The sequence below is a fragment of the Ruditapes philippinarum genome, unplaced genomic scaffold (assembly GCF_026571515.1).
Source record: "Ruditapes philippinarum isolate M1 unplaced genomic scaffold, ASM2657151v2 ctg1037_1_1_1_1, whole genome shotgun sequence".
Classification (NCBI taxonomy): Eukaryota; Metazoa; Mollusca; class Bivalvia; order Venerida; family Veneridae; genus Ruditapes; species Ruditapes philippinarum.
The window spans coordinates 185,598-194,612 of NW_026867166.1; the positions used below are offsets into that span (position 1 = coordinate 185,598).

Below are 9,015 nucleotides of genomic sequence, written 5' to 3' on the forward strand. Positions count from 1 at the left end.
CCTGGCATCTGTTCGCTATCAGTGTTTATACGGTTTTGTAAGTGACCAGTAAAAGCCCAGGCCACAAACAAAAATAGTAGTCAATGGCTTGATTACGAGCTGACAGATAGGGAATTTTGTAAAGGGTGGCTTAGCCTGTCTGTTGTGATTACATGTCTAAAAAAAGTTCAACATGCTATATTTTTAGCCACCATAGAATTTTTTTATCTAGAAAAATATCTAGTTATTTTTTATTTGTACAAAAATATAGAAATAGTACAATGTACAATGTATAATTAGTAAAATGTTCACTATACATGTACAAATAATTAATAAAAACTATTAACAAATGTCGGTACAGCTGCGGTACAGTATTTAGACGGTCACGGGTTCGAGTACATGTCAGGATGCAACTTTTTCTCACCCTGTGACGGACAAACATTTGTATAGCCCAGCTAGAAATTTAATTCATAATGCTAAGTAAGCCTGGAAATTCGAAGAAATATTTGCATACACAGTAGGTTTATAACTATTCAGTAATTTAAACAAGTTAAAACGTGTAAGCGGCCCGAATAGCTCAGAGGAACTCAAAGCCGCGGAATCGTATTCCGAGTGTCAGGGGTTCGATTGCCTGCCAGGCTGTTACATATCAATATAAATCCGTCAAGAAAAATAGGAAGGAACTGTCTAAAATAATTATCACCCTAAATAGTATTCGGATAGGATTCGGACAGTCTTTGATGAAAAGTTTTGTTTGTTTGTCTCATTTTACGCCTTTTTCAACAGTATTTCAGTCATATAGGCGGGTAGTTTCCTAACCATCGTTCCAGGAGAGTTACACCAGTACTAGACAACCTTCATCCGCGCTCAACTACCAAAGCATCTCCCGGGGATCGAACCCACGACAGAGAGGTACCTGGATTAGAAGTCATCGACTCTAACCCCTCGACCACGGAGGCGGTGATGAAAAGTCAAAAGATGAACTTGTAAAGGGGGTGGGGTGCTAGTCTGATCACATCATTGGATGTCTGACGAACCTCGTATCTTATATATATTGGTACGCATATAAACATCTGTTTGCTGAATTGAATATCAAAAATGTTGCAATTAATTAGTAATTATATCTTATGCGTATGTAAAATAGGATTAAAACTAATTGATCTTCGGCTTTTAGCATGAAGAAATCTGACCAGTATTCACCGCGAGGTCACAAACTTTAAAACTTTAATGTAAATATCACAATCATACTTCTTTATATAATATTTCTATTCTTTGACAGGGACACCGAACATCTCTTACATGTTTAAGAAACAACAAATTTACATAATATATCTATCTAAGAAATTCTTTTACTTCTCAATAGTAACAGACGCATAACACGGTACTTATAATTAAGCGCTTAGACGAACGCAGACGCACGCTAAACGTTTCTGGGAATAAGAAACGCACGCTTTTAGACGCACGATAAACGAAAAACGATACACGGAAAACGATAAACGTTAAACGCTTGTAAACGATGCACGCTTGAGAAAGCGTTTCAGCAAACGCACGTTGCACGCTATACGCACGCACGTTACACGAAAAACGGACGCACGAAAAACGCTATTTTTGACAACCGAAACGTTCACCCTACTGTATTTATTGAGTAGGATAAAGGCATTTTTCATTAAATGATTAAAGGTGTTTAAATTTTACTTGACATTTTAGCTATAAATTTCACTTACATCGACTACTTATCTTGTGAGACATTTATTTTCTCGTCTACGGTAAGTATCTTCCCTTTTGTCTCTTGCTTATCTCTTTAATTTTACTCCGCCCCCCCCCCCCCACATTCACACCCACTCCTCGAATTTCCTGTTACAATCGTATGTTTTCATTGTCAGGGGATGTAGCTCAGTGGTAGAGCGCTCGCTTTGCATGTGAGAGGCCCCGGGTACAATCCCCGGCATTTCCAAATTTTAAATAATTATTTTCATTATAATGAAATTTGCCTATTGTATCTGGATGACTACATTTAACGTCATATGATTTTTATTAAATCGTTGAGATAGTCACAATAAAAACGTTTTAATGCTATCATTCAACAAATTTCAATATTTTTCGAAACGTGAAGTATGAAATAGGATTACAATAATTCTTCACAAATAAAGTTGTATAGAGTTACACAATGACGCCTGTTGAATTTAGTATAAGTTGACTAAATTTAGTTCTTTACTTATGTTGTCTTTATTTGCAATTTGACTTAGAAGTTAGACCTCAAAGTTTAGTTTTGTTTCCTAATGCTTTATTACTCGTGTCGCAATTGTTTCAAAAGTATAATATCTATGTGCCTTTTTTATCATTTTCTAAAGCTTTATTTCGAAGCGTAACAAATATCATTTATTTGTTAATAATCTTATTACTGGGAACTATTCCTATGCTGCTAAATGTATATTTAAATTCATATGAGGTGTTCTCTTCAGAAAATAATTCTTATTACATGTTAAACAAAAAAATATGTAAAATGTCTGACATCGTGTTATAAATCAAGAATTTCATGACAATTTCTATTTCACATTCCCTACATATTTTGCATATCCATTTCGGCTTGCGTTTTGGGAAATAGATCTTTGTTTTCAAGACATGTAATGGATAGTTTAAGGAATAGAATGAAAAGTGTTGTTTTTTTCTTCGTTTGTAACCATCACGCTGCAGAGAAACTTGAGTGTTTTTTAAAGACAAAATAAAAAAATGAGTTTTTTTTGTTTTGTTATTTTTTTTTATTTAAAAATCCGAGGAATATTGTAGATACAAGGTTTATCAGTGCTATTCTTGCAATAAAGTGTTGACGTCTTATTTCTTAATGTCGCATTTTGTTATTTTTTTCCGTAAAAAGAAACTGGTATGTAATGCCTTCAACGTGCAAGTACGATGCTTTTTTTACCGTTATGTTCTAAATTGATAATGAAATTGCCGGGCCCGTCATTGACGAGTCAGATTTTTCCATGACAACCTGAGTCACGCACAAAAATAAAAAAGTGTAACAATTGCGGATGCTTGCGTGGTTGAATCTCTTAACTCATGTTTTCTTCTCCTATAATGATCACCTGCGAGCGTAGTTGTTATGCAGGAATGATGAATATTTCATGTTGCACGACGTTTTGTAAACCTTAAATGAATTAATTAAGCAGACCAGCCATTTGAACGATGTTTCTGATACAAATGTTGTTGTTCTCGTTTTTACTTTTTAAATTTGCATCTGAGTCAAACATTAAGCTTTTTCTTTATGAAGTATACTTTTGAAAAAACTATATAAAAACGGTTTAAAATGAAAATTATTTATCAAAAGCAGCATTTCACAATATTGTTTCCATAGAAAGTTAAAGATGTTACAACTACATATAAGAGAGATTCAGAATTCAGAGACAAGTGATTTGCCAGCCTGTTTTTTTTGGCGATGTGATTTACAAACTTTTGGGTAATGGTATTTTTTTCTGCTGTTTTTACTGAAGTCATTAAAAGTTTTATTAAAAGAGGTTATGACCCTACTATTTTAAGACATACTGCATGTTTAATTGTTCAACCCTTTCACAGTTGGACACTACGTTATATCTGACGTACCAAGTTGGAGACTCTATGATGGAATGTCCTAAAAGTCCTTTGGGACTGAATTACCCGAATGTCGGTCTTCTGCCTTGCTTTCTCCGGCCATTGTAGGTAATTTTCATTTGCTATGTCTTTCTTACGGACATCGAGTACTTTTGTTACGGTCATTGGATTCTTTTATACGTTTCATCATGATCATTTTGGTGTTGTAATTATTTCACCTTTTGTAATCATAACAACTGGTGAAATTTCATTATATTTACACTGTCTCGTTTATTGGAACATAATGTGTTTGGTGCACCATTTACCGGTTTAAACTCCCCAGTAGTACTTATACTGCTGTCCGTTCTAAGGCGGCCTCTTCTGTCTTCTGCAGATGTATTTCTTGTTGTTTCATACTGTTTTGGTGACACTTTTGTTTGTGTCTTTTGTTGTTTTCGCGTCTAAGATAAGTATCTACCATTTTGCCCCTAGCTTTATTTCTCTATAATTTTGCCCTGCCCCCTCCCCTTCTTCCCCGAATCTCGTATCCCCTTACTATGTGCCCTTTATTTAGTGGGCCTATTAAACAATCATTTATTTGTATTCTTTGATTTTCTTGACGGTTACTATTATTTCTTATGTATCATTTTAGCGATAAGCCTGCCCGTGCTCTGTCTTGCACCCGGTCCTTTTTTTGTTTGGAGTCCTTCAGGGCTCCTTGCTACTGGTTCTTCTTGCTGCGTCGTGTGGGAGTTGCGTTCAGTGAACGTCAACTTTCCTTGTTGATCTTGTTTATCATATTTTTCTAAACAGTATACTTGTATAAATAGTATTTTCAAGTTGGAAATATATAAGCCTTGCTGTTTACTTCAACAAAGAAATCTGCTACGATTATAAAACAATGCAAATTCAATGTAAAATGTAACTTTCTATACAGTTATACGACAAATTGGAATACACTAAAGAACTTAACGTGTGTTGAGAAAAAAGTTATATATCATTGTATTTACATGTATAGTTATACAAACAATAGAAAGGAATTGTAAATTGATGAAGGTTAACACGCAACTGCAATTTGAAGAAATAAATGACGGTTACGTAACTCCATTTCATTGTCGGTAAGAAAAATATACAACCAGCTGTTCACTTTAAATAAGATTTACATGAACAGGCTCAATCAAACCGAGTCTGGAACAATTCAATTTTGCCGTGTTGGGTTTTCTTTAGGGGTTATTTATTTTCTTAATTTTGTTAAAGCAATTATCTCTTACTGCAGGAATTTAGGTTGTCTAAGTAAGCTCAATAAACATAGTATTTGAGAGAACAATGCCCAGAGTTTCCTATGTTACTAGATTCATAACAGAGAGTGATTTATATTATTTATAAACTACTATAATTATGTATCATTATTAATTCAAATAAAGTAGATTATATAACTTTTGGTTAAGGAATTATTGACTCTAGCTTTCATAACTAGAAATAATAAACATTATTTGTTTCTGTCTTTTCTCTTATATTTTAAAGTTTTGTTTTACTTTGTCTTAATAAAATAAAAACTATTTTTCAATCACTTCAAAGGTTTTTTCATTTGAACATTAATACATTAATTTACAAATAATATCTAGGATCATATATAAAATATTTTCAATTTAAAAAATTCTGACACTAAATGACTATATTTTATTTCAATAATCAATATAATTACGGCACAAAACTATGTTTTTGATAAATGTAAATTGGGTATATGGATACAAATTCCTTTTTCCCCATTACTATCAATTTAAATTTTGTTTTACGTTCATTTGCCTGAATTTCCCCATTTTAGTAACATTCTAATTAAAAAACGTAATTGCAGACTTTAATAACGTGGTTTTTTAAGCATGGTTTACAAATGCCAAATACAAAAAGTTTGGTGCCTCTGAAATTTGATCGTACTATATTAGTATTACACTAAGAGACAATGAAACGTAAAAATGCAGAGACCTAAGCATTGTCTCACTAAAAAGTAAGAAAAGGAGTTCCTTAAGGAGCGTCTCAAACGGCAAAATTTTTAAACTGTTACAGGTTCAGTTTGATAAAGCTTACTCCTTGGACAAGGCTGCATCAGTACTAAAGGGGTAGTACTTAAGTACCAGTACCAGTACTTGGCAAATTATGCAGTACCATTTACCAGTACCAGTACTAGATTTTAGCTTCGGTACTGCAAAGTACCATACTTTTTTTGGTGAAGTAATTAAGTATCAGTACCATTACTTTTATATATTCATTAAAGTTTGAATAAATACAGTCTCAAACAAATAATTGCAAATATTATTCAGCAAAGAAATAAAATCATTTACTTTAAAGTTTAACATAACATATTTTACAACTTTATGGTTTTAACATACTTTTTTACAAACAATATTTACAACATATATTCATGTCATATCTAATTGTATAGTAACCAGTCAAGTGTATAAATACAACGCAAACAATCTTTCATTTAAAACACAAACAGTCTTTTTGTTGCCTTTCACACCTCTGTTCAATTTATACCAAAGTAAATGACAACTTTTTATGGTGCTAACAATGTCACTTTTTTCAACTTGAATGGATTATTTAGACAATAGAAGAAATTAATTACGTTTATTTTGCTCTTTTACTAGTAAATACAAAGTAATAAAAAGATTTTAATAAGGATATTTTTAGGGTAAAGAGTTATTGAGTCTGTTTATTTACTTAAAGTCTTTGGGTGCTTTTTATGATGAATACTATGTTAACATTTGAAGGAATATTCCAGCAAATTATCTTTAGATTTGATAACTTACTTTTTCACAAAAATAAAATATAGTTAATGTAATTTACAGCTTTTATTTTATGAGGAAAATTGATGCTATTTTTAATTTCTATCAAAACCAAAAGTACTGGGGGTAATGCAGTAGCAGTACCACTTTTTAAGACAGTAATGCAGTACCCAGTACCAAGTAGTAGCAAAATTTTTGTAAGAGTTAATTCAGTATCAGTACAAGTACTTGCAAAATTGCTGCAGTACATACTGCAGTACCAGTACCAGTACCAGTAATGCAGCTCTGCTCTTGGACGGAAGTGTTAATGGCAAGCTATTATTTTCTAATAACTAGGTAACTAGATTTTTATTTAGAAATATAGAAAAATCGAAAATTGTTTACTTTGAAAAATTCCTTGATCATAATTATATGAAGACGTAAACATGTTATTATACTTTTCAAAGAAGGCATATAACACATCATTTTTCTGGTGACCTGAGGCTTAAGGAAGTTTCAAACTTGATCTCCAACAAACTCATTTTTTAATTACATAATTATATATTCGATTGCATCTATGGAAATATTCAGTTATATCATTTATTGCATACTATCTGTTACTTTGATCAAAGAGGAGTTGATATATTTGCATTATTTTACACAACACATATACCTATTTACCTTATTTATTTACCTAACTATGATTTGATAAAATGGGTTATTCCGTGTGCGTTCATGACAAAGACGCACGTCTGTCTTGAAATTAGGAAATCTTATGAGAGCCATTTAAGCAATGATGTACTGTAACATAATAAACATGAGAACACGAATTTAATATTGGCATACTTTAAACTATTAAATAGGATTTTATATTCTTAAATCTCGGTGAAGCAAACATTTTCTTGTGATTGCTATTGAGAAACGTATATTATGTGAAAATGAAAGACAAACCATGTATTGTCGTTATACTACAAACGTGTCTGTTTGTAATATTTAAGAACCGTTAGATGTAAGGCAGTCAAAATTTAAAATTACTTCCATCGTTAAATTAGCATTGCATAAGCATCAATTTTGAAAATTTCCTTTGACCAGTGGTAAGCATTGAACAAGCATGGATTTAAACTATCGTGATCACATGATGCTTGAAAAAAATATAATAATTATTTGATATCGTGTTTAATATTTCATGACTAAATAATATTGTTGTAATTATAACGGTAGAAAACTATGAAATGATACCATAAAACATAAAATAAATCTTCATTTGAATGAAAGCTATGAAATTAAACACATATTAAGTTTTTTTGAGTACATTGTTGGGAACATTATTGACTGACTTTTTTCACATTTTTTTGGATTTCGTATTAATCGAGTAGGAACATAATGTTTAGGATAAAGGTTGCATTATTTATTAATTGATTAAAAGTATTTGTATTAAACCAGATATTTTAGCTGTAAATTTCTATTACATCTTGCCAGACATCATTATTTGCTTAAGTTTTATTTGAAGCGCATTAGTTAATATTCATGTCTCAAGCTTTCGATCGATCACTCCTTTTCGATTTTTTTTGTACTTCACAACAGCAGATGCCAAGTACCGCAAGTACCGCGTGGTAGCTGTAAGTGTTACATGCTGTAAACATTTTCCCGCTGTAACATAATAAAAATGAGAACACGAATTTAATATTGGCCACTTTAATAGAAAGCTTCAATATTATATTCAATGATATGAAAGCTTTATTTTTTAAGGCAAGGTTGAACTGTAAAGAAATAACAGATCAAAACTGAGACAAAAGTCTTTCATAATATATAATAATTGCTTAAGAATTTCTTTCAAGCGTTTAAGATTTGCATGATTGTTTTAATTACAGTCATTGCTGCAGATCTTTTTTCTAAATCCCCGTTTGATGCCTGAATGCATGTGAGCTGAAAATAATAACAAACAACTTGATTATTGAATTTTGCAGTTGTAATATTGTTGCTTGGGTATATACGTTTTGTTTAATCATTATTTTTTTTGTTGTTGAAAGCAAGTTATTAAAAAAAGCTATGGATTGCATCATTTTTTGTACGTACAATGTACTCAATACCGTATTATATACTTCAATTTATCAAGCTCAAATCTGACCTGACTTGTTCTTAAAATGCCAACATTCAGTTTAAAGATATTTGCATACAAAACAAATACAAAATGAGGCTAAATGGTTAAGACTTGTGTCTCCACACGCACGTTTTCAATGCAAATGAATAAAACAAAGAATAATGCTTTGTCTTTTCTTTATAACATTGATCAAGGCAATTTGAAACTTCAGTGTATTTACTATCATTGTGAGGATGACATTTGAAATATGTTCAGTTTGACAAGAATTCCTAAAAAATTATATCAGTATTGATTAACTTATGTTTGAAATTTATTAATCAACTTCAAAACATTAAATTGCATTTTCCTTGTTGATCTTGTTTACATTTTTTAGGCAAACTTTATGAAACAATTGACACTTGTGTCTTTACCCATTTTTTAATCTGTCAATTTGCGTTATCTATACACATGCTAGTAGAATATATGTCATATTTATTTGTATCGAAATAAAATATCAATAAATAGTTAGAAATATTAATGATTCGTACCTGACACATATTTTACTTTAATCTGCTAATAAAGTTGCATGTCTTAACAAAACATTACAGTTGTATGTTATGTTTGTCA

General features: G+C 31.4%; 1 non-coding gene across 1 annotated transcript; it reads left to right on the plus strand.

Annotated features, from left to right (window-relative positions):
• Nucleotides 1-1,861: 1,861 nt before the first annotated feature.
• Trnaa-ugc (transfer RNA alanine (anticodon UGC)) lies at nucleotides 1,862-1,933 on the plus strand. Its single transcript has one exon. It is a non-coding gene; the product is annotated as a tRNA-Ala (tRNA).
• Nucleotides 1,934-9,015: the final 7,082 nt, after the last annotated feature.